General features: G+C 41.8%; 1 long non-coding RNA gene across 2 annotated transcripts in view; it reads left to right on the top strand.

The window, feature by feature from the left end:
- Nucleotides 1–22,986, top strand: part of LOC140683782 (uncharacterized) — a 145,309-nt gene that overhangs the window by 27,380 nt on the left and 94,943 nt on the right. The window contains exon 1 of one of the 2 annotated variants that reach the window (XR_012055256.1): nucleotides 10,637–10,801. The exons of the other annotated variant lie outside the window; for it this stretch is intronic. This is a non-coding gene — a long non-coding RNA (uncharacterized lncRNA). Of the gene's footprint in view, nucleotides 1–10,636; nucleotides 10,802–22,986 lie in introns of those variants that run through there. 2 annotated transcript variants of the gene reach the window in all.

Genomic DNA, 22,986 nt, shown 5'->3' with positions numbered 1-22,986 from the left:
AGCTTCTTGTAAAGCTCATGGAAGGAGTGAGACCCCTCCAAAAAGCCATCCCAAGTCACACAAACTGTATAAAGAGGTATCCAGGGAGCTCTGAGCAGAGGCATGAACGTGGAGCCCAGCTCACCCCGGAGCTGGGATCCTGGAGACAAACGCTGCATCCATTCAGGGTGCACAGCTGCAAAGCACCTCACCTATCATTTAGGAGGAGGAAATCCTTGAAAACTCATCCCTGGCTTTTAAAGGGCTTCCACAAAGGGAAGAAATGCTGCTGCCTGTAAGGGGAAGGGAGCCCGGGTTTGGTGGCTTTCCTGCTCAAAGGCAGCTTGGATTTGTGCCACCCACCTTCCAGATGAGTGGTGCAGTTCTTGGTTGAAGCTGCTGCCTGGAGTAAAGGAAGGTGGTTTTTCTTATATTTTATAGTTTGCTATAACTTTTGCTTGCTTTTTTTTTTTTTTTTCTCTAGAATTTGTGATTCAGATTAGCTGAGAGATCTTTGCTGCTGTGGCTTTATTGTGTTTCTCTGTTGTGCACGGTTATTGCTAATGTCCTTCTGAGATGTGTGCTCTACCAGCTGTCTCTGGAACACTTCTCCACTTGTTTTCTCATCAGGACATACTCTTGTTTTCCCACTGAGCTTACTCCATTGTGGATGAAAGGAAGTGTTTTGTCGGGCTCACCAGGGCCATTCTTATTGAATACCAGCCAAAGGAGGCTAAAATTGAATCCTCAGATGGTGGCTCACATCACCAAAGCCCAATGAAGTGGGGAAGGGCCACAGATGACAACTTAGTGCAGTGCTACTGATTACTTACTTGTCTGGGTTTGGAGTAATTATCTACTTCTGTATGTTAATTTGGGATGTCCCACTGCCCTTCTTGAGTTGTGTTCCCCCATGTACAACCTCTCAGCTGCAGGTTCCCTGATGTGCTTCAGATCCCATCCCTTGGCCTACTCTGAGCTTCCTGTTCCCCACAAAGGCATTTGGGCCAGTGAGCCTTGGCACACTTCATCTCTCTCCAGTCCCACCACTCCTGCCCTGGCCCTGCCAGCCCAAGTTTGCCAGAGAAGCAGGTCCTTGGGGCCCATGGAGCTCTCCCTGTATGTTCACTGCCTGGCTAGCAGGCACTGCTACCCTGAGACATGTAGGGGACTGGATTTTTCCTCCCTATTTCCAGCTCCCCCACAGCATCCTTTCCTGCTCCTTTCAGTGCTAGTTTGCTCTGTTCATGCTCTCCTGCCTCCTCACAGCAGCCCAAGAAGCCCAAGGCGTTGCCAGCTGTGGGTTTGGAGCTCCCTGCCGTGCCTCTTGCTGGCTGCCCGGAGCACAGGTGAAGCCTGTGTGTGAAGGGGAGCTGGAAGGAGCCCTGGCTTAGGCAGCCAGCAGGGGCCCAGATCACACAGCAAGAGCACCCTTTGGCTCAACTCTCCTGTCTCCACCTCTTTCCTTTTGGCTCAGAGTAAGTGTGGGATTGTGTGCACGGCTGCCAGAGGAGAGTGTTTTCCAGGTAAAATGAAGCAGAAGAATAGGGGTGGGATAAATATCAGAAAGATTCTTCATGGATCTGCCCCTACTTTCCTTTTTCTCTTCTTTCTCACTGTGCTATGTGCCTTTTCCAAGGACAGGCCAGCCACAGGATCCTAATCTTTCTTTGCTGTCCTGAGGGCAATCCTTGGTGTTGCTGCTGAGAATGGGGCCAGATTGTATCAGTGTGGAATGTCAGTTGCTTTAAGCCTCCACTTCAGCTGCTTTGGGGTCAAATAAATGGGAACAGGGTGCGCTTCTTGTGAGTTCAAATGTAATTGCTGCAGCTCCACAGATTAAATTTGTTCAGCACATCTCTTGGTTGTGAAAAATGTAGAGGTCAAGATAGTCCCTTTTCACACCTTTCCTCATTACTTTTTGATGTGTGTCTTGTTTGGATGAGCAACTGAGAAACTTAAAAAAGATAAGCAAATATTCTCTTTTAAAAAAAAAGTTTTGCTGTTTTGACCTTTATTACATAAATATTTAATTGATTACCTAATCCTAAAAGATGGAGTGAGCTTCAATGCTCCTTATGTGTCCATGAAACCTTTGTACAGATTTGTATTCTGCTAAGGGGAGTAAGGGCTCAGAATGGAAAATAAAGCAAATATTTTAATTTGTGACAAATAAAAACTAAAGCAGATGAGTGGCTTTTAATTTTATACATTTTAAATTTGTGAGCATGTACGGAGGATGAAGTACTTGTAACAACAAGAAGTTACTTGGTTTTTTTTTATTTGTCTTTGATGTCGGGATGCCTTTCACGTATTGAAATCGCATGGGTGTGAGCAATCTCATGAAAAACAAGTTGGACAAATACAGAGGACTGAAGCTAGTTGTGTGCATTAATCCCACTGAGATCCCACTGAGTTTAAGGGGATGAATAGTGAAAGTACAGCTACCCATGGATCGTCTTGTCCTGAAAAGGTCTTCTAAAGAAGTAAATACTTGCTGAAGCTGCCGTGGGAGGCAGGTGTATATCCCATCCTCCATCTCTCCAGATGAAGTAGTGAAACCCAACTTTTACAACCCAATCCATTTGTCTAAGTTCAATCACTCCAAGTTCATGCAGATGTGACAGGTTGGAAATTGTCCCAGGGTGTAGTCTTACATCAGTCTTTAGATGTGACTTCTAGATAATAACTGATGCAATTTAGGTGTGTAAAAGAAACCTGAGTTATGGATGGTCCAGGAAACTGCCTTTTTGGGCAGACAGATTTTTTGAGAGAGCACTGGTTTAATGAACCAGCTTGGTGCCAGCCCAGATCTAACCAGATTGTCCTCGTGCCAAAGTCAAGGCAGATGGCTTGTGAGAAATGGCTTGCAGAATGGAGAAGAACAGCAGAAAGTTTTCACTGGTTTGGAAAGGCTCAGTTTTGATTCAGCAATTGTGTTCCAGAAGAAAAGCATAAGCTGTCAGGAGATGAAGATAGGTCTGAGGCTCTCCTGTCCCCTCTGCCCCTGGCTTGGGATGTCACGGGAGAGCTGCACCTCAGCACAGGGGGTTTAAATGTGGAGTTATTTCACTTGTTCCACACACCAAAAGTGCAAAGGGAAGATCCCTCTGTCATATCTCAAATTAGGCAGACCCAAGCTGATCCATTTCCCTAAGGACTCTTTCACGGAAGAGCACTGTTAGTGTGGACGGCAAGTCATGGCAGAGGGCGGGATGGCCAGATCTGTGGGATAGTTGGAGTGTGGAAGTCCTCGAGCACCCAGACATGGTCTGACTGAGTGGTGAGAGGCACAGCTCATTGTCACTGAAATAAAAAGCACTTGGTATCAGGCCAAGATATATCTGAAATGGAAAAATCTTTTGAAATCCCATAACAGTTATAGTCCATCCAAATGAAAGTTAGCTCTGAGTTCAATCCCTAATTACCCCTGCTCTTCCTTTGCTCATTAGCACTTAAGCAGTACACAAATGTACATACTCAGTGTGGCTTGAGGCTAGCCTTTAGATATGTTTAACATTGCAAAGAGAGAGAAATGCACAGGGCAGAAACATGAAGATGTGATGTAAAATGCAAATAACTACCAAGAGCTTGCATCATTCCCTGTCACCCTGATGTCATTCAAATCAGCACTCACAAGACTGAGTAGGGATTCCATTTCCATAGCTTAAACATCCAGGTGCCCCTGAAGACAGGACTTTCCAGTGTGGATATATTTCCCCAATGCTGTTGGGTCAAATCCAGCATCATCAATACCTAAATAGATGGGAAAACAATAGCAAAGTTTTACACAATGTTTTTATATTTAGCACTTTCCAGTCCTTCAAGCATCCCTCTTCACAGGCCAGTATTACTGAAAGTTAAGAGCTGAGGCATCTGGAAGTCAGCTATCTTATCAATGGCACATGGGGAGTTCAAATTATATTTTAATCACTGGCCCGTCTTTATTTTAAGGGGTAAATAGTGATTTCTGTGTGAGCTGATTCTTTGGGTTCTCAGCTCTGCTCCTGCAGGCTCAGATGTGATGCCACAAGGAGCACATCCACAGCTGGATCTGGTGCAGCCCTTTCAAGTCTCCAGAGTAGCCCATTGATTCATCTGGCTTTCACATCCTCAGTTTTCCTAATTGATTGTTATATTAAGAACCTGTGTTCTTTATATTTAATATTTAAATTAGATATCTCTAACAATTAGGTGCCTAGATATCTCTAATAATTTCCTGCCAAGTAGGCCAGGTACTTAAATCCCAATTCAAAGACATTGATATTTGTGTTTCTGCACGGGAGAAACATCCATTGATGCAAAGGAAACTTGTCCAACTAAATTAAAGGATCAACCAGATCTGTTTATTTGTTTATAGTGTTAGTTGCTCACAAGATCTCCTGTGTCTGTACATCTGCATTTGCTCTAAGGACTGATTCTGCATCTCAGCATCCTCTTCATGCCTTCCACTGAAATACTTTGGAATTAAAGCACAAGTGAGATCACTCCTATATTACTGTGATGTTGTGTTACTACTCTTGCAGTAAGAAAAGCCCAACAGTGATATTGAGAAAACACTTATGATGTGTAGAAGTTTAAATGCATCCATTCTATTTTCTGCTACAAGGAAGTTGTGATTTTATTTTTTTGTCTCATTGACTTGATTTTTTTCTGTTGGTTTTCAGATCTTGTCATAATAGAAAAGTTGCAAATGAAGGCACAAGTTTTACAGTTTTGTCTTTTCAGATTTTTTTTTTTTTTTGCATAGAGAGCCCACAGTGTAATGTGCCTTAATTAATGGAAAGCAAGAATGGATTGCATAAACTCCCAGTGAATATTGTCTTAGCAAATTAAATCTGATTTAATGCTTTAAGCCGAAGACATATTTGCATAGCTAATGAAACTGATTAACTTGGAATTAATTTGCAATGTTTAGTCATAAGGCTTAAAACTAAAGTGATGTTAGTAATGTGTTGATTATTATTAGTACTCAAGATAATCAGGCTTGCTAGATGATTAAATGTAAATACATAGTAAAAAAATTGGTTCAGGTTAATAAACAATTTCAAATAGGAGAATGCCCCATGATGATAAAGTGAAATGGAGTGTTAATTGTATAAGCAGAAGTTAAGAAAGCTTGAGTTCCCTCTTGTCTGCTGGAAGTGGGTGAAAAGCTACTTCTTTTTAGCTTCCCTGTGATTTGATAATGATTTCTTTGTGGTCTGTGTTACACTTGTGCCCGGGAACACTCAGTTTGGGCCATGGACCTGACGTACCCAAGTGCTGTACAAACAGATCTCGGTGAGCTCAGGGAAGTGTGGGCAGGAGCTAATGGGTGGAGGAGATGGTTTGTGTGCATGGACAGCAGGGACCTTGGTTTGCCAGAAGCTTCACTGCAGCTGTGATTTTTTTTTCCCCCGCTTAGTTCTGCCAGCTTTGTAGGAAAGTTTTGTAAGGAAAACAACATAGAGGCTTGCAGAGATGTATAGGAAAATCCCCTTAATAAAAGGTGTCTGTTGGACAAAGCATGGAAATGCATGCTTAAAAGTGAAGTGGTGGTTATGCTCAGAGGCAGTAGAGCTGACATGTAAGGATGCAGAGGTTGCCAGTCCCTTTGCATAAAATTGGCTATTTAAATAGGAGTCTTTTCTGTGCTTTGAATTTTCCTAGTGTGAGCGATCAGAGTTGACTAGACAATTTCTTCACTTGATTACACTAATGTAAATTCCAATTAAATGGATGTACAAATTTGTTTTCATACAGCTGTTAGCAGAATTTCACCCAGAGAATCATCCTTTGACCCCCACATTAGCACACTCTTATGCTTTGTCTATGAATTAGTTGAAAGAAGTATAAATCAAATCAGCTCTTGCTTATCAAGAAGAGGAGTTGCTATTCTGAGTTCTCTCAGATTCTTTCTCAGGCTGGAGCATCCACAGAGCTTATAAAGGACTAAGACAACATTGGGGGATGGCAAATATCCTCTTCTGGGTCTGATGATCATGCCAGTTTGGGCCAGCTGGCTGTGTGGCCAATGTGCTGAAGTCAGTGTGAAAGATCATGTGAACTTTCCTCATCCACTTCATTGTGAAATCTGTAGTAAGCTTTGCCTACGTGTCCAAAGTAAAACCAATGTGCCCAATGACCAGTGTGCCCAATGTATGACCATTCTTAGTTCAGAAGGTGCTGTGGAAACTTGCAGCAGAAGGGTAACAACGAGCATGTGGTGATGCACACATGGTGGTTGTCACCAGCAGAGAAACAGATGGAAAGTGCAAAACTACCTGTTCCATGTCCCATTGCATCTCCTCATCATGTCTCTTTATGCTTCAGTGGCTGGGTCTCATCCCTCTGTGACTCTCTCCTTCCCTGTGTCTGAAGATGTGTGTGGTATGAATTTTTTGTTTTCCTTTCTATTTTGCTCTCCTTCCTTCATACCACTAGATTTTGGTTCAGATCATTTTGACTCCTTAAGATGAAGTTTTGCAATGCCTGTGGCTTATAATCCTATCTCTGTTATGGCTGGTGGAGTCATGATAGCCACAAGAAAAAAAGCTAAATTTAACTAAGTTGAGAAATCCTTCCTGCACAGTATCACAGTGTGCTGCCACTCATTCTGATATCTCAGGGGCCCTCCCCAATAGGATATCATCCTTATTTCCACAAAATTCTCTAGGATCCTGGGCTTTCAGTAGTTAAACAGCATAAACATGAGTTTTCTAGGCTGAGCAGTGATGTTGTGCAGCTCTGTTGTCTTTGTAAATTAGCAGGGGTCTGGTTACATTCACATCATACAGATCCACTTCTTGCTCCCTAAATCACCTTTTAGAGGTGACAGCTCTATCCACCTGGTTGATGTGAGTGCATTCATGGGATGTTTCAGGAACTGATGCTTGTGTTTGCTGTGGAATTTTGTGTAAGTGAAGAGTGACTCAGGGCTGAATAAGGACAGGGAGATGGGTCCTGGTGTGAAGGCAGATGACCCAGATTGTGTGGGCACATTGTGTGGCTCTGCCAGATGCTTCTGCATGGTCATCTTTGAGTCTGTCAGCTGAATTCTTCCTCCACCAAATGATGGTAATGCCCCTTCCTTAGTGCCATCAACTTCAGGGGTTTCATGTTGTGGTTTTAAAGTCACTGCCACGATGACACCCTGGCCTCTAGCTGCATGTTCTAGGTCCTGCTGTAATAAAACAATATGGCTTTCACACATCATTCACAAGTCCCACCAGCTTCTCTGTGTCCAGGCAGCCCTGGAGGGGTACCATGTGTGGTAACCCTGTTCTGTGGAAAGGTATCAGGTTTGTTATATTGCCCAAATGCTGATACAATATAGCCCATGTGTGCACACATGTATGCAGCTCACAAGGGGTGCCCAGATTTTCTTGTTACTACAAAATTTGAAAGGAACTGTAGTGAAAACTACTTAATTCAGAGCAGAATCAGACCCATTGTGAGGTTCAAGATGTTGTCATATTCAGGATAGTTCTGTACACCGATAATGTTATTAGAAAAAAAAACCCTCTATTGACTCCTTTACTGCATAAAATATCTAACCTTACACTGTGGATAATGCATGAGAACAATGGTTATAACATGAGTTTTCTGCTTATAATGTAATAGTGTTCTTGGTCAGCATCCCTTGATGTTTTACAGCCAAATTGTAAGTCCATTTAAATGATTTAGTATACCACAGCCTGGTTAGTAAGCACAGGTAAACAAGTTCTCTGGGAAGATTTAAACTATAAGGACAGTCACTATAAAGTCTATCAGAAATTCATTGCACTTCACAGATGGAACAGATAAAAAAAAAGTCCTTAACTGCAGACAGCAGGGAAAGAAAATCCTAAATTATCAAGATGCAATGAAATCCTTGTGCAGGGTGCAAATTGTTGGAAAACAATTTTTATAGATTATTTAAAAGAGAAGATGAAAACCGGTCTTGGTGGAGAGCTATTTTATAAATTTCCAGATGACCTGACCCCAGTGGGTGGTTATGTTTGGGTGGACAGTGAAGGGGAACTTATTGTAATGACTTTTTGTGCTGTCAAAACCTGCCACCCATCCACAGACTGAGAAGTATCTGTTCTGATTGTTCCAAGCAGTTAAAAATTACATGTAGCGTTCATGCAAACCTGTCCACCATGAAAAAGAATAAATGTCAGGATTTAAAATTTTGTTTCCTATTGTTTGGCTTGTAGGGGTTGCTTTTTTTCCTGCTCTCCCAGCTGCTATCTGTGACCTTGAGCATCAGATGCTTATTTTATAGATGATGAGGTGAAAAACACATCAGCTATTGAAAGATTTGCCATTTAGTCAATCAAGATGACAACATTAAATTGAAAAGGAGCAACAACAACAGTTGCTGGCTGTGAGCATGGACTAGAAAATTTAGAGCAAGTGATAGTTTTCATAGCTGTGAGTTGCCAACAAAGTATAGAAAAGCAGGACAGAGCCAGCAGAGAGGCTCAGAGCTGGAGGGAAGGAGCATCTGTGAAATGGCTGTCAAAGCCACAAGTCTGAAATTTTTGGAAGTTGGTAGAGCTACAGTTAGTAAAGCTTTGCCGGTTAATGCTGGATCAAGAATCTTAGTTGTTCTCCTTAAATAGGAATCCCTTTGCTTAATAAGAAGCTCTCCTTACAGACTAGTTAAACTACAGCAGTGAACTTGCTTTTGGTGCAAATTTATCGTGGTGGCCCAGAGTGACTTGCTGGAGTCAATGATGTTGGTGTTTGAAATCAGTGCTGTATTTAGAACTCTTGGCTTCATCCTCCAGTTTTGTTGCAAGCCAGATTTTGAGGGACAGGGAAATGGAATAACATGCTTAACATAATAAGGTTTAGAGAAAAAAGAGGAAAATATTTCTGTCTTTTAATCTTGAAGAGTTTCTGCTTTTGCTATTTTGCACTGAAGAATTTTACTAATAAAGAATTAAATTACCCCAATACCATTCCTCTTGCAGGGAGTTTTAATAACCTGCCAAGTTGTACTATATTTAAAGGAGAAACTTTGCTGAATTTGTGATCATCCAACATTGATCTTGCTTTGGAAATAAGGGAACCAAAGTGCCACCTACAATGTTTTCCCTCTTCCTTTATACAAGCAGATATCAAGTCCTTTTTTTGTAAAGAGACTTTCCTCCCTGCATAAGCAGTTACTAAGTTAGAGAAATGAGAGGCTGAAATCTTTTTTTGCTTCACAACCCCATCACTTGCCTGAAAAGAAAGCAAACTATTTCTCTATCTAACTTTCATCTTTCTTCTGCAACACCCAGCCAGTAGATGGGCATGTTTTGTTGAGTTCTGGGGATATTTTACCCACTGTGAAAAATGTATATAATACTCAAAAAGATAATGTAAACAACTTTGCTGGCAATAAGTGTTAAATGGTGTCTGAATTCTGACTGTTAGCTGGCTGGGTATTGACTCAGTGCAAATAAACAGAAGGTTCTTCCCAAAATCTTCCTGTCAGTTATTTGTAGTGCACCCTTGCTTCTGCTGCAGGAGTCCTTATGTGGACATCTTTTGCTTGTGCCATGCAGGAATATTTAGACTGAATTCCTCTTGAAGGTGCAGTTTGCGTTAAAGTTGTTTTAGGATGGCAAATGCAGCGAGACCTTTGACTCTGTAAAGATACCTGAGAGTTTAGGTCTGTGTTTGTATGATACTTGCAAAAAAAGGCCTTGAGCACAGGAAAGGTAACAGTGACTAATAATTAAATATTAAAATCTATAAACTTTGTAATTTTCAGTTAAAACAAATTGCATTTTCACTTCAAATGTCTGTTATTGATGATTATGGATTTATGTCCTGACTAAAGAGCCATACACCAATCCTGACACCTCTGCTTACACCCACTACCTAAAACCCATGGCACATCAAAGCAGTGCATCTTTCTGAAGTCTGCAGTCATGCACTTGCTTGGCAGCTTGCTTCCAAGGGACTGGGCTGCAGAGGAGAGCTCTGGCTTTGCTGCTGCTGACTAACACAATATGTGCAGGGTACAAAAATTAACTGGCTAAACAAGTAGACTCTATTTCTTTCCCTACTGAAAGGAGGGACATAAAATTTCATGCTTGTATTTGTAGGCTTTGTAGATGTGGAGGTTCTGTTTGTTAAAATTTGACAAAGATAAGACAGTAGTAGACAGTTGATTAGGTTGGATCTTATTTCTACAAAGCTGTTGATTCTCTTAATGCAGTAGAAGTTATGTTGCCATCCCATGATCGTTTGGCTTTGGTGGCCCAGATCTTTGTCACTGTGGAGTTTAGATGGTGTTCAGCAAGAGAAGGTGATGATTTCTGCAGTGACTGGAATGTACATTGTTGATAAAAATATTCCTCACCTTCTGAGCCTGTGCTCGATTCCCAGTGGCCCAGGGTGCTGCATAAGGACCACAGCCTGCAACCCTCCTCTCCCTGCACTTGGCAGGCTGGAGGATGGCAAGGCTGTTTGCTGCCTGGATGATGCTTTTGGTAAAGACACAGACAATGTCTGTTTCCAAGTCGATTTCTTTCTTACTTTCACCATTCCCTTCCCATCCACACCCCTTTTCTTCCAGGGTAGCATACAGGGAGTTTTACTCTGCCAAAAAAGTCTCATATGTGCACACTTACTTATTTTGTCCTTTTTGGTCAGCTGCAGCATGCAGAGGCATATTTGACTCACCATTTCTACAGAAAACATGTAGAACTGACTGCTGTAGGAAGTGCCTAAAGTCAGATTTAAGGAAAAGAATAAATCCTGAATGTTTGATGCCCATAATGTGCTGGAAATGGATTGGGAGTGCAACAGCTCATATTTCAATCTGTGAAGGAATGTGCTTTGGTGTCAAATCTAGGTGAGTGGAATTCATGGTTCGTGTATTAAATCAGGTTTATGCTTATGTCATGCTTGTGTCCCTTTGAGGATAACCAGAGCACAGCTCTTGCTCACTAATAAAGGTGTAGCAGAAAAATCTGGTCCCTTACAAGTGGTATTCATTTTGCTTTTGAACATTTTACCATTTCCACTGCTAAGGATGGGATAGCAGATGAAAGAGTTCAGCAAACCTTATTTCTCACTGATGTCTTTTCTAAGTAAGCTCAGCAGTTCAATTTGATTTACTGCAATTTTTTTCTCCCATGGAAAGATTATAAACTAGAGAGCATACTGACTGGAAGAAAATGGCTGCTAATCTTCTGAAACTAATGTTTAATCAGTGATGGAAAGAAAATAAGTAACTAAAAAGCTTCATCCAGCTAATTAAATAAAGCTGGTTATTCTGCTGGAAACAGTTAATGAACCTCAAGTAATAAAATTATTTTCAGAATATTAAAGCGGGAAAAAAGTGATTACTTATTTAAGACTAAATAATTACAATGTATTCTTCACTATAAGAGGTTATAGATGCCAAAGACTAAATAACCACTGTGCTTCTGATTCTCCATAAAAAGGGTGTTTCTCAGGAATTATTACATTTTTATGTAAAGCTTGCACTGAATTTTCTTCTCTTAAGATAATCTCCAATGATGTCTAAGGAAATTTGTGTCCCTTGGTGCCTGTTATTATTTTCCCTTTTAGGGACTGGCTGTACTTGATTGCCTTTAAAATGAGCTGAGGTTGTGTTAACTGTGCAGAAGGGATGGGGTGCAGTGGTTCTGACTGTGGCAGGAGCAGCTCTGAGGGGAGCCCTGGGTCCTGCTCTGCTGCTCAAACACTGCTGGGGCAGCTCAGTTTGGCCTCAAATCCTGCCTCGGCTGCAGCTTGGTTTGTCTCTGAAATGCTGCCCATCCCTTCTGTTCCCAGATTACAGATAAGGTGCAATTTCTCTTAGAAAGGCAGGCTGTAGTCTAATCACCCCTGCAAGTGCTGCGAGCTTCCATTTTGGGACCAGACTCTCCTTAATGCTGGGAGCTTTGGAAAAAATCCTGCCTTGCTCTGTCCTAATAATCACTGTAATTTTTTTCCTTTTTGCATCTGAGAGCTGGCACTTGAGGTGGTTAAAGAAACCAAACTCCAGAACCCCCAGGCTGCGAGGGGGAAGCTCATGCAAAGCTGCCATCCCAGCCAGCTCCCGGCAAATGAATTTTATTAAAAGTCACTGAGGATGGGGCAGTTCAGAACAGCCTGTCCTGGGAGGCATCCCTGAAGGAAAGCATTCTGTGCCTGCTCTGATGCCATGCTGGCACTGGTGCTGTGTCCTCCTTGCTGATCCAAGAGCCACCTCTGCTCCCTGCTGCAGGCAGGCAAAGCCCAGTCCCTGTGCCACACGAGTGATGGGTTTCTTTGGCTTGGAAAGGCTCTTTGGTGAGATGGGGAGGCTCTCTGGTGGTTCAGCTCTCCCCTGCTCATCTCTGCAGGGCTCAGGCTCAGTTTGGAGCTGTAGAAGGCCAGAAAGCTGTGTACATTTGGAGGGAATGGGACTGGCTTTCCACTTGCCTCTCTAAGCCTGACTCAGCACCCTTTCCCATGCAGGGACATGAAATTAAACCCACAAAGGGGAGAACATGTCCTCTGCTTCTCACTCCTTTCCCTTATCTGAGTTATATTCCATGCCCCACACTGCACATCCTTACTGACTGCTCCATTCCCTTTGCCAGAAGCAACCACCCAGAATGTAGATCTGGCTCATATGATCATGGAAATAAACATCTCAGTCACTTAAAATTATATCTTACACTTGAGAGAGACATGCTGAGGATATAGAGAAACAATAGATTTAATTAGGCTTTTAAAATGTGACACATCCATTATATGTTCTGTTACAGCTTTAAAAAAGTCTCAGTTTCTGTATAATAAATCTTCCTGGAGTACTACAATTTAATTAAATGGGAGTCAGCACTGGGAACAATTAAAATGAGTTTATGCACTTTCAGGGAAACCCTATAGCAAGATGTGCAAAATAGCATACAATAAAATGAAAAATTAAGCCCTTAGTGGCTTTGAGCTGCTGCATATAAGAAATTTGATAAAAAGCATTTTAAGAAAGAAGGCAATTTTACAGTGTGGCAAGTAGTCTGTTCTGCCTCAAAGGTACCAGCCCATGTCCGTTGGATTTTTGCCATTGGCAAAAGACTCCAGATGGACGTAGGCAAAAATACTAATAAGTGAAATTAATCCCCAAGTAAAAAAATAATTCTTTGAAACCCTGAATAGGAGTGGATGTCATCTAGCAGAAAGTATGCATAAATAGGTGAAAAAGATATCTCTGTTCTGAATAGTTTAGAAACTGCTTCAATCAAGAGTTTCTCTGCTTATGGGATTTAGTGAAGGCAAACTTAATTTTTAGGCTATTGTTTGTACAGTAACATATGTGAGCAAATAGTGATGCTATCTTAACTAGAACAAGATATATACATTTTATTTCATATTAAAATCCATTTCAGCATTGCATTCAGCCCAGGGTTTTTAGTGTGTTTCCCCCTCTCTGCCTCAGTATAAACAAGCAGCCTTGAAATGAACATCAAAACTAAATGGCATTGAATATAATGAAGCAACATTGAGTCTAATGAAGCAGAATTGCTATGTAAACAGGGATGCTTTTATCTCATTGGAATTTTTATGTCCTTGCATGTCTCTCAGCTACATTTTTGTAACCTGATTCTTAGGAAATGTCTGATATCTCTTTATGATTGTTAGCAGAGACCAAGACAGCACTGTAATGTGTGTTCAGCTGAGTGGTGTGATAGTACCACATCGAGTTTGCTGTTTTAGGGGCAAAATGGTCATCACCCTCATCTTGTTACAGGGGGCTGGCTGTAAAACTGGGTAACCTGTAAATGTGAATAGGTCTTCTAAGAAGAACGGGTTGCAGACACTCAAGGATCGGGTGAAAGTGCCACTTGGAAGCTCCCTGCCTGGGAGCATTCCAGCCCTTTCCTTGTTTGTTAATGCCTTTGTGAAGGCACAGGCAGTAATAACACAAGCAATAACACCAAACTTCATAAACCCTTCTCTGGACTGAGAACCATGCCTGCCACTGTCTTGCTGTAACATAAGCCTTAGCAGGACACGAGCTGGCCTTCCTCTGGCAGGAAAGAGTGAAACACCCAGGCACCTGCTCTTTGTCACATTGGGTTGTTGCAGTAGCTCTGAGAAAGTCTGTGGTTCCTTCATTACAAATTAATACTAGTAAAGACCTCCCTCTAATATAATTTTTATTCCCATCTTCTTTGATTCTACACTTGGAAATCATGCTCTTTAATATATGTTGGCTTGCACCTGAACATCTCCCACTTCCTCGCAGATATAAGCTTTTTGCCCTTTTGGACAGCAGCTCAAAATTCAGCATGTCAAGTTAAAGTGCTGCAGCTCCTCATATAAGAGTTGGGTTGGGCAGAAGCAGGTGAATAAATGCTGCTGTTTGGCAGTGTTGGACATGGAAGTATTTGTCATAATACACTGATATACGATGCCCTTTCACATTCTCCACTTGGACTTAAAAAACTATGATGGCAAAGTAAATTAATGGAATCTTGTCTGAAATGTAATCACCTCAAAAAAGAGAAGGAAACCACTGTGATATCTATTGCTGTAAACTGTCCTGTTCTGTAATGGCTGCTTCATCTAAAATACTATCAACACTGCCAAATCTTGCAGCTGTTCTTAAACCTTTTGCTCCTTGAAGTTTATGTAGGGTTTTTGTGGCTTTTATTTATTTGTTTGCTTGCTTGCTTGCTTTCTCCCTGAAAAGTTCTGTTTCACAAAAACTTTTTTCTGGATCTTTGACCTGTTGCATTTCTCTGTGTGCTGCCTTTTAGTGGGCACAGTGCACAGAAGAGCTTTGGCATAAGATTTTTCATATCTGTGCATTTATATAGGCTGAGAACTTGGGTCTTAAAATGTATTCCTCTCCACAGGTTGTTAAGTCTGCAGTCAGAAATTTAGGAGAATGGCTAGCTGACCCAGCTTCCAAATATTGAAAAACCTCAAAGTAATGTAGCACATAACTGAAATCACATAAAGTTTGGATATGGGAAATGAAGCTTCTGGCACCTCATTTTCATTATGAAGATGGCAACAAGAATGGAAAATGTCACAAGAGTAATTCACATGTGTTTGGTCTTTAGTACCATAATTATCTAGACCTTCTTGCTTTGGGCTCCCCTTTTCCTACATAGCTCTTGGGAAAAGGTGGGTTTGGCTTTTAATGGCCTAATAAATACAAGTAATAGCTTGTGATTTGTTTAATATTTTGAACTGAAAGGTCAAGGGTAGGAAGATTAAAAAGTCACTGGGGGAAATGCTCTCAGTAAAAGCCATCTCTTGCTGGAAGTAATACAGCTTCTTAAGTAAGCATAAAATCAGTTTAAGGCAGTTCCAAGCCCAAATTAAAGCAGAAAGGAGAATAATGTTTGTGTGTAGATACTACCTGCTATAGAAGGGTAAGTGAAATGAAGAACCAAGCTGGGAAATCATCCCTAGTATCCCCCATAGGGTCTCTGCAGCACTGATTATAATATTTTTGTTGGATTTTAAAGCATGTGCATCTGTCTGAAAGTCTGGGAATCTGAAGTAATGACTGAAATGTTCTTGAGTCTCTCCTGTGCTTGCAAAGCTTCAGATGGGAGTGAGTCATGGAGCATTTTATAAAAACCTACCTGCTGCCAAACAACTGTCTTGAATTCCAGCATCTGCCCACATCCCAGCTCCTCTCCCACGTCTGAGCACCCCACTTCCCTTCTCCTTCGAATGTGAGAGAGATGGAGGAGAAATTAAAGGACTCTTTTGTCAAAACTCTTTTCCCTGCTCAGAAGGTGCTCAGTTATGGAGGTTCTGCCCTGCCCCATTTCTCTCAGCAGTGCTGCAGTGTGAGTGATGCAGTAAAGCAGCTCTGATGATTCAAGGCTGCTTCTGCAAGTGTTATTTGTGCACTGTGAGAAATGGAGACCTGAGACAGATGGGTCCTTTTCTTCTCTCAAGGATACTCTGGAGGGTTTGCATATTTTCCTGGGGCCCCAGACAAGTGCACTGCTTGCTTTTCTCCAAAATAGGCCCTTTCCATCATAGAAAATGGGATTGTGCCTGCAAAGATCTTGAAATACGCTATTAATTTTGCATATTTGTTCTGAGTGACAGTGTGGGAACCTTTTCCCTAGAATATATTTTCATTAAAGAAAACAGGCTGAGCAGACACATTATGGGGGTGTCTAGTTGTGTCTTTGGTAGGTAGAAGGCAGGCTTTTTATCATTTTAGTGAAAAGAGGTGAGGGGATAGGATCTGGGACATTAAGAGTTCATTGTGCACTTGAGGAGAACTACTTTTTTTTAATAATATAATGTAGCCCTGGTGTAGCTGAGGTGAATGTGGAAGCACAACCCAGCTGTATGAGGCTGAGAGCTCAGGTAAGAGCTGCCCTCACCACTGCCACAGGTCTGCTGGTCCCAGTGAAAGACACTGGGGGCCACACACACAGCTGCTTGGTACTGAAGGTGTGATTAATGACAAGTGTGGTATTTTCTCTCAGCACTGAAGATGGAAATGTACCTGTAATTATCATCCTCTAAGTTAAAAATGTTACCGCAACAGCGCTAGGTCATGCTGACCTTCCACAGTGGAAAGAGAAAACACTATTTAGTACTTCTTTTATAGTTTTTAAAGAGCACCTATTTTTCTCTGGGATGTTCTGAGCAGTTAAAGCCAGCCCTCCCACAGAGTAGGATCATGCTCTTCTTATTTTGTTGCAGAAAACATTTACCATATACCACGGCAAATCAGACAATCAATCTTCATATTAATCATTCTCTGCTGGAAGCTATTTACTACAAAAACTTCTGAAATTTTCTTACTAGCTGGAGAGCTGACTGTCACAGCCAAAAGAGTGATTCATTTATGTTTGTTTTTTTTTTTTTTAATAAAACCAAAATTGAATGCTTTGAAATAGGCTTGAGTATTTCAGATTAGATGGGTAAATGCTGAACAAAGAGACACTCAGAAATTGTCTTCTTCAGTAGGGCTTCTCCTTTAATCCTCCCAGATCTAATTCTAGCTAGTCACTTGCCTCAGCCTATATTTGTTCCCATGTTGCCATTTAAATGACAGGCCCCTGGTGATTTGCATTCAGCCTGTGGCAGTGCTTTCCTTAGTGTTAGCTCTGATTTGCACCAGCAGCTGTGGCTGTGCCTGGCTGTGCAGCTCCCTTCGTGCCCAGAGCAGAGTCTCCAGAGAAGGTTTCAATATCATACTGCCCATGAGCACTGTGGCAAAGTTTTGCCCCTCATGCACAGCTACAGAGCTGCCAGCTGCTTATGTGATTTAGAAATTAAAAAGTTCTGCTAAGCCCTCAAAACCTGCTGTTTCTGGCTTTATTTTGTGTGAAACAGGCTATCTCTTCTTTATTGCTGAATTCAGCTCTGAGAAGCAAATGCTTAGATTCCTGCTTCTGATTAGTAGAATCATAGAATGGTTTGTGTTGGAAGGGACCTTAAATATCATCTAGTTCCAGCCCTCTGCCATGGGCAGGGAGACCTTCCACTAAACCAGGTGGTCTAGTACTCAAAGCCTCATCCAGCCTGGCTTTATATACCCCCAAGGGCATCCACAACCTCTCTGGGCAGCCTGTTCCAATGCCTCACCACCCTCACAGTCAAGAATTGTGGCACATACTCTTCTAGAATATTTCTCCTCCTGATGAAAGCAGAGAGCTTTGGTCTAGTTACAAAATGTCTGGTGCCTGTCTCTGATGTTCCACTGCTTCCCCAGAGCACTGCAGTTTGCAGATGGGGGAAAAAATTATATACCTCAAAATCTCTGCAGCTGGTTAATTGTGCTACAGATCTGCAAAGACAATTGTTAGGAAAAAGAAAAATCATCACTGTCTGCAACTTACCTGATCACCTGCCTGATATAACATGGCAGCAAAGGCACCGATGGAGTGGGATCCATCAGTGTCCAGCTTGTAAGAAACCTGCTATATGTGCAGAAAGCCTCAGGGCCCAATTGAGGTTTTCTGCTCTTTTTGCAGCGCTGAGGAGGAACACGTCCATGTATATGAGAGCTCAGATCTCTTGCTGTGCTCTGTGGCCATTCTGGCCGTGCTTACATGTAGAAAGGATAGAGACACTCGTGCCAGTTTGGCTTTGAGGGAGTTGGAAGGAAGTGTCAATGATTCACAAAAGTAAAAAAAAAAGAAAGAATGAAAGAAATGGCAAGCATGTGAAGCTATTGGATGTTTGTGGTAGGTCCCTTCAGAAAGGAAATGTATGGATACAACAGAACTGAACAGGGATTTGAGTTGTTCTGGAAGGGAAACAGAGAAATTTGCTTTTAAGTATGTCTCTGGTACAGGGCTGTAGCATTCCTTACCCTCTGCTGCACTGTATATTTGATTTGCTTTCCAAAATCAAACAGCTTAAGGTTTGAGTCACCCTCCATTAAGCTGAACAAAATGAAAATGCCAACACTTTTGGAAAGTGTTGGCGTGGGCCTTAAATTGGAAAACAAACATAGTATCGAGCTGCCCTTCCCAATGCAAATGGAGAGAAAGAAGCTATTTAGTGAAATGTGGAATTTGGAGGACTAGGTCTTTTGCATTGCTCTCTGTTTTGGGGAAAAGCACTGGACAACAGAAAACTTCAGTCTTTGTTGAATGAGATTTGCTTCTTGACTGGTTTCTGATGTTACTGTTCTTGCCTGCTTCTTTTTTATCTTGTTCGCTACTCAAAAGCTGATTCACAGGAGGAGGTCTGATAACTTAAAGCAGAATTATCTGGGACATCAGTGAGAACGGCTCAGCCCCCAGTGTGGGGGTGTGGGTTGCAGCCTCTCTCACCATCTGAGCGCAGCTTTTCTGGTAGGAGACGGAAGGAAGGTGGGAGAAGGTTTGTCCTGAAGTGTTAGAGCATGCAGCTTGGAGCAGAGGGTGTTTTGGCAGGTGCTGCACCTCCAGGCTCACCATTACCCATTATTGGATTCCCTCCTCCTCACCACCTCTGCAGATGGTCACAGCAGAACGTGCAGGCAGTGGGAGGTCTGCCCATCCAAAGGCACCTGGGAGACTAAGGTTACAGGAAAATGATATTAGATTGTGAATCTGAAGGTGTCTGGTCAGAAAAGCACCAGTGGCTACAGGTGAGCCCCGAGCTATGTTGGGGAAAAGTGAGTGGGATGTCAGCAGGGGCATGCAGCGCTGGGTTTTCCAAGGGGCATGAGGTGCCTCACATTAGCCTTAGCGCAAAACGGGCTCAATACTGTTTCAGCAGGGCTGTGATTCCCAGCTTAATGAATTTAAGAGCCATGGTGATTGCCCCTGAAAGTAGCTCTTTGTTCTCTCCTGTGCAAACAGGAGTGCAGGCAGTGCCTGAGCTGCAGTGTGGTCATGCTCTGTGCACCTCTCTGGGTGACCCAGTGTGACCAGAGCACCTCGTGGCTGTGACATGACCACGTTTTCTTTGAATGGTGGTACAAGGCAGGAGCTGCTGTGGGCCTCAGGGGGATGGTAATGGGACAAGTGAGCTGTCCATGGGCTCAGACAGACCCCTCCTCAGGTGAGGTGGGCAAGAAGCTTCTACTTTGTCTTTTTTCTTGTGCCCCACCTTTCTTTCTGCAGCATAAAGAAGAACAGTGATGGAAAGCCACCACAGCCTGATGGAGTTGTGGACACAGGAGTAGATCTCTGCTCTGATTAATGATTTCTATCACTTAAAAAAGGGCATTTTAATGTTTTAACTACCCATTCCATAATGATCAGAGTTCTCAGGTTGTACCACAGGGCTGATTAATGCTCACCTCAGGTGTGCCAGAGGCTCACGTTTATTACACACGCTGCACAGCCATTAATCGACAGTGCAGTGCGGGCTGTCATCCCCGATTGCTTAATTACATTGTCTCCCCCTGCCCAGGGCTTATGTGTGTTGTGCAAAGCCATAAATACTCCAAGAGCCCCATTTCCACTGAAATCAATAGGAGTTTTGCCATTGTACTGCGGTGAGAGCTGTGAAAGTAAAATAATGCAGATAGCTGTGACTTTCAAGTGGGAAGAGGGGCAGCAAAGGACACATGAATTAGGGAAGATTTAACTTACAGGTGATCTGAAAAAATTACAGTATAAACTGGAAAGTGTTAAAGGAGCCATAAGAATAGGAAAGATAGGAAGCAAAATGAAAATTGGACAAGAAGTAAAAATAAATAAGAGGGATTTCAAGTGGATAAAGAATAAGAAGTGAACAAGGCAACAGGGATTCTGCAAAATGGAAAGGGTAATTTTGCAACAGAAGCATCAGACATTGTTGAATAAATAAATGAATTATGTGTCTCTTTTCACAGAGGAGAATAGGAAAATTCAATGTATCAAAAGCAGGAAGGTTCTGTGGCAAGGGACATCCATGTGGAACAAGAGGTGAAGAACAGGAGTAAGTCCACCACCGAGACAAACACTGGCCACCATCACTCCCTTACTGGTTCTCCTGGGAATTTCCTCTGTGGTGCAGAATTGGTCTGCTTATCTCTCTGTACTTCATCCAAGATGCTGCTCTTTTTGTCCAGGGTTTTGGTTGGAGGCAGGATCTGTCTGAGTGTCTGTTCTGCTTCTGCAGCACTATAGTCACTGCTGACCACCAAGAAACTGTATTAGAATTACTGAATAACTTATTCAGATTCGACTGAAAATTTAGACAAAAGAAAATAATTAAATTTTTGGCAGCTCTACCTTATGCTTTTATCTTCTAGAATAATTTGCTATGACAGATATTTGCCAGTGTTTGAGTCAGTCCAGCCCTAGATGTTTGTCAGCTGTCCATCAGAGAAATGTGTTTGGCTTTATAACAGCAAAAGAAAAGTCTGCTGAAAATTACTTTAATGGCTAAATTAGCATTTGGTCAGTTTACAAATGCAGACTGGCAGGATTTGGAAATAAATTGTTAATTTGATTTTATCAAATTATATAAATATGTTTTAAGTGAAGCAGAATAAAGAAGAATGCATCAGATCTGTATAGGTATAAAAATTTTTCTTGAGGAGCCTGTAGACCTAAAATTAACGGTCTATTATTTTGTATCTGTAAAGGGCTGCTCAATGTGGTCATTATTTTTGCCACCTAGTTAGAACCAGGAAGAAATGTGAAAACATGACTAGGTATCCTTAAGGAATTTACCTGAGAACAAAAAGCTGCAGAATTCAAATATTCATATCTAGATTAAAGAAATAAAAATATCCTGAAGGATTATAGGTTAATATAGAAAGTTCCAAAAATTAGTTTGACAATCACACTAGCTGAGAACCACTGATTCCATATAAGTCAAAGGTAAATAACTAGGCAGGCAACCCTAGAAAGGTTTCAAGAGAATAAATGAACATTTGTTGGGAGAGAATACAAAGGATACACAAAAAGAAAAGCAACAAAAACAACAACAACAACAAAGAAGCAAAAAAGGAAAAGATCCAAGCTTTACAGGCTGTTGCTTGTAGCTGGAGTAAAACCACAGTGCAAGGATGATAATGGAAGATGAGCTCAGGAACTGTTCAGCTTTGGAGCCTTGTTTCTAGGATATTTTGTGAGAAGTTTGATGTATTGCCCCCTGGACAGGGGCAGTTCTGGCTCCTGCCAGGGAAGGAGCAGGGGTGAGGGCAGTGAGCCCGGGATGCTGCAGCTCCTGCTGGCCAGGGTGGGACTGAGCCCCTGGGAGAAGCTGGGCTGATTGCAGGGATGGCGACATTCCTGGATAGAAATGGCAGCTCCAGAGATGGCAAAGAGCTCGATGTGAGGTAAAAGTATGAAGTGAGCTGGTACAACATCATCCCTGCAGCCTGGAGAGACAAATCCAGGTGCTGTGGATGTTGCATCCCTGGGACACCGATAAGGCTGTTATTTTTCTCTATTGAGGTTTTTCTTCCACTGTGGATGAAGAAGTATTAAACCAAATCATGCTATTTATCTGTTTAAAAAAGCTGTTTTGACAAAGACCTGCTTACAGCACTAAGGATACATTTTCTTTTTCCTTTCCAATAATAAATCTTTCATAAAATTAAGGCATTGACATTACATCTCTGTTAGGGTAATTTACTCCCCACAGTAATTTTGACTTAGTTTGTTCTACATGGAGTGATATTTTAATCATCCTTTCAGTGCTTATTGATGAGGGTTTTCTGCAAAAGATGAGAAGATTAGTTTAAAATTATCCCTTGTGAATTTAAAACAATAACAAGGAAACTAACACAGTCTAAAACAAATTAAGAAATGTAATAGACTTAATAAAAGGCCGATATTTTATTCAACATACAAAAATGACTGCAAGACTTGCTGGTGGGGCTGCACATACTCTTATCAAACTATATTCTTTTGTTCCTTTTTAATCATACAGGCACAAATCTCCCTCTCTCTAAAGGTGAGTGGTGAATGAAATAAATGGCTTATATTTTGTCCAATAATAAAAAAGTATTACCTTGACTCAGGCATCATATAAAACCTGTGCCTCATTCCTATACCCATCACCTGGGAATAATTTGCATTTCCTCACCCAGCAGGAGGACCCTGGTTTCAAAGCCTTGTCCTCACCAACTCTTGGCTCTTCCTCGGTGTGTGAGGGGTTAGATTTCTTCAAAGATTAATTAACTGCTAGGTCAGAGGGAGTGGAATATCTTCTTTGAACACTAGGATCCCTGCAATGCTGCAAGGATACTGAAGGGCATCCTTAAAGGTTGAAATTACAGCTTCAAAGAACGATTTATCTCTTTTCTTTAACTAAATGTGACACAGCCTCCACAATTTGCACAGTCTCCAGCACTGATGTTAAGTGGCAATCAGCCAGATGAAAAAAGTCATGGTGCCAGAGTCCTTGGATGGCTGAACTGTCTTAGAGGTTTGACACCTTAGTGAGTCTCTACCCAGTGAGAAGTCTAGTAATCACAAGCTAAAAAAGAATATCACAGGGCAGTTTTTGCCAGTATTTCCCAGGCACTGAAGAAAATGTAGATTTAAAAAAAAATATTTCAGCTTTTTCCAAGGTGGGAACTGAATAGTTACATGGAAGTGGTTCTTCAAGAACATTGGTGACAGAAGAAGCTGAGATATGAGTGTCTGCTCTGAGGAGCAGCAGAGAGCCAGGCAT

The sequence above is a fragment of the Taeniopygia guttata genome, chromosome 3 (genome assembly GCF_048771995.1).
Source record: "Taeniopygia guttata chromosome 3, bTaeGut7.mat, whole genome shotgun sequence".
NCBI lineage: Eukaryota > Metazoa > Chordata > Aves > Passeriformes > Estrildidae > Taeniopygia > Taeniopygia guttata.
This window is presented reverse-complemented; position numbering and strand designations above follow the sequence as displayed.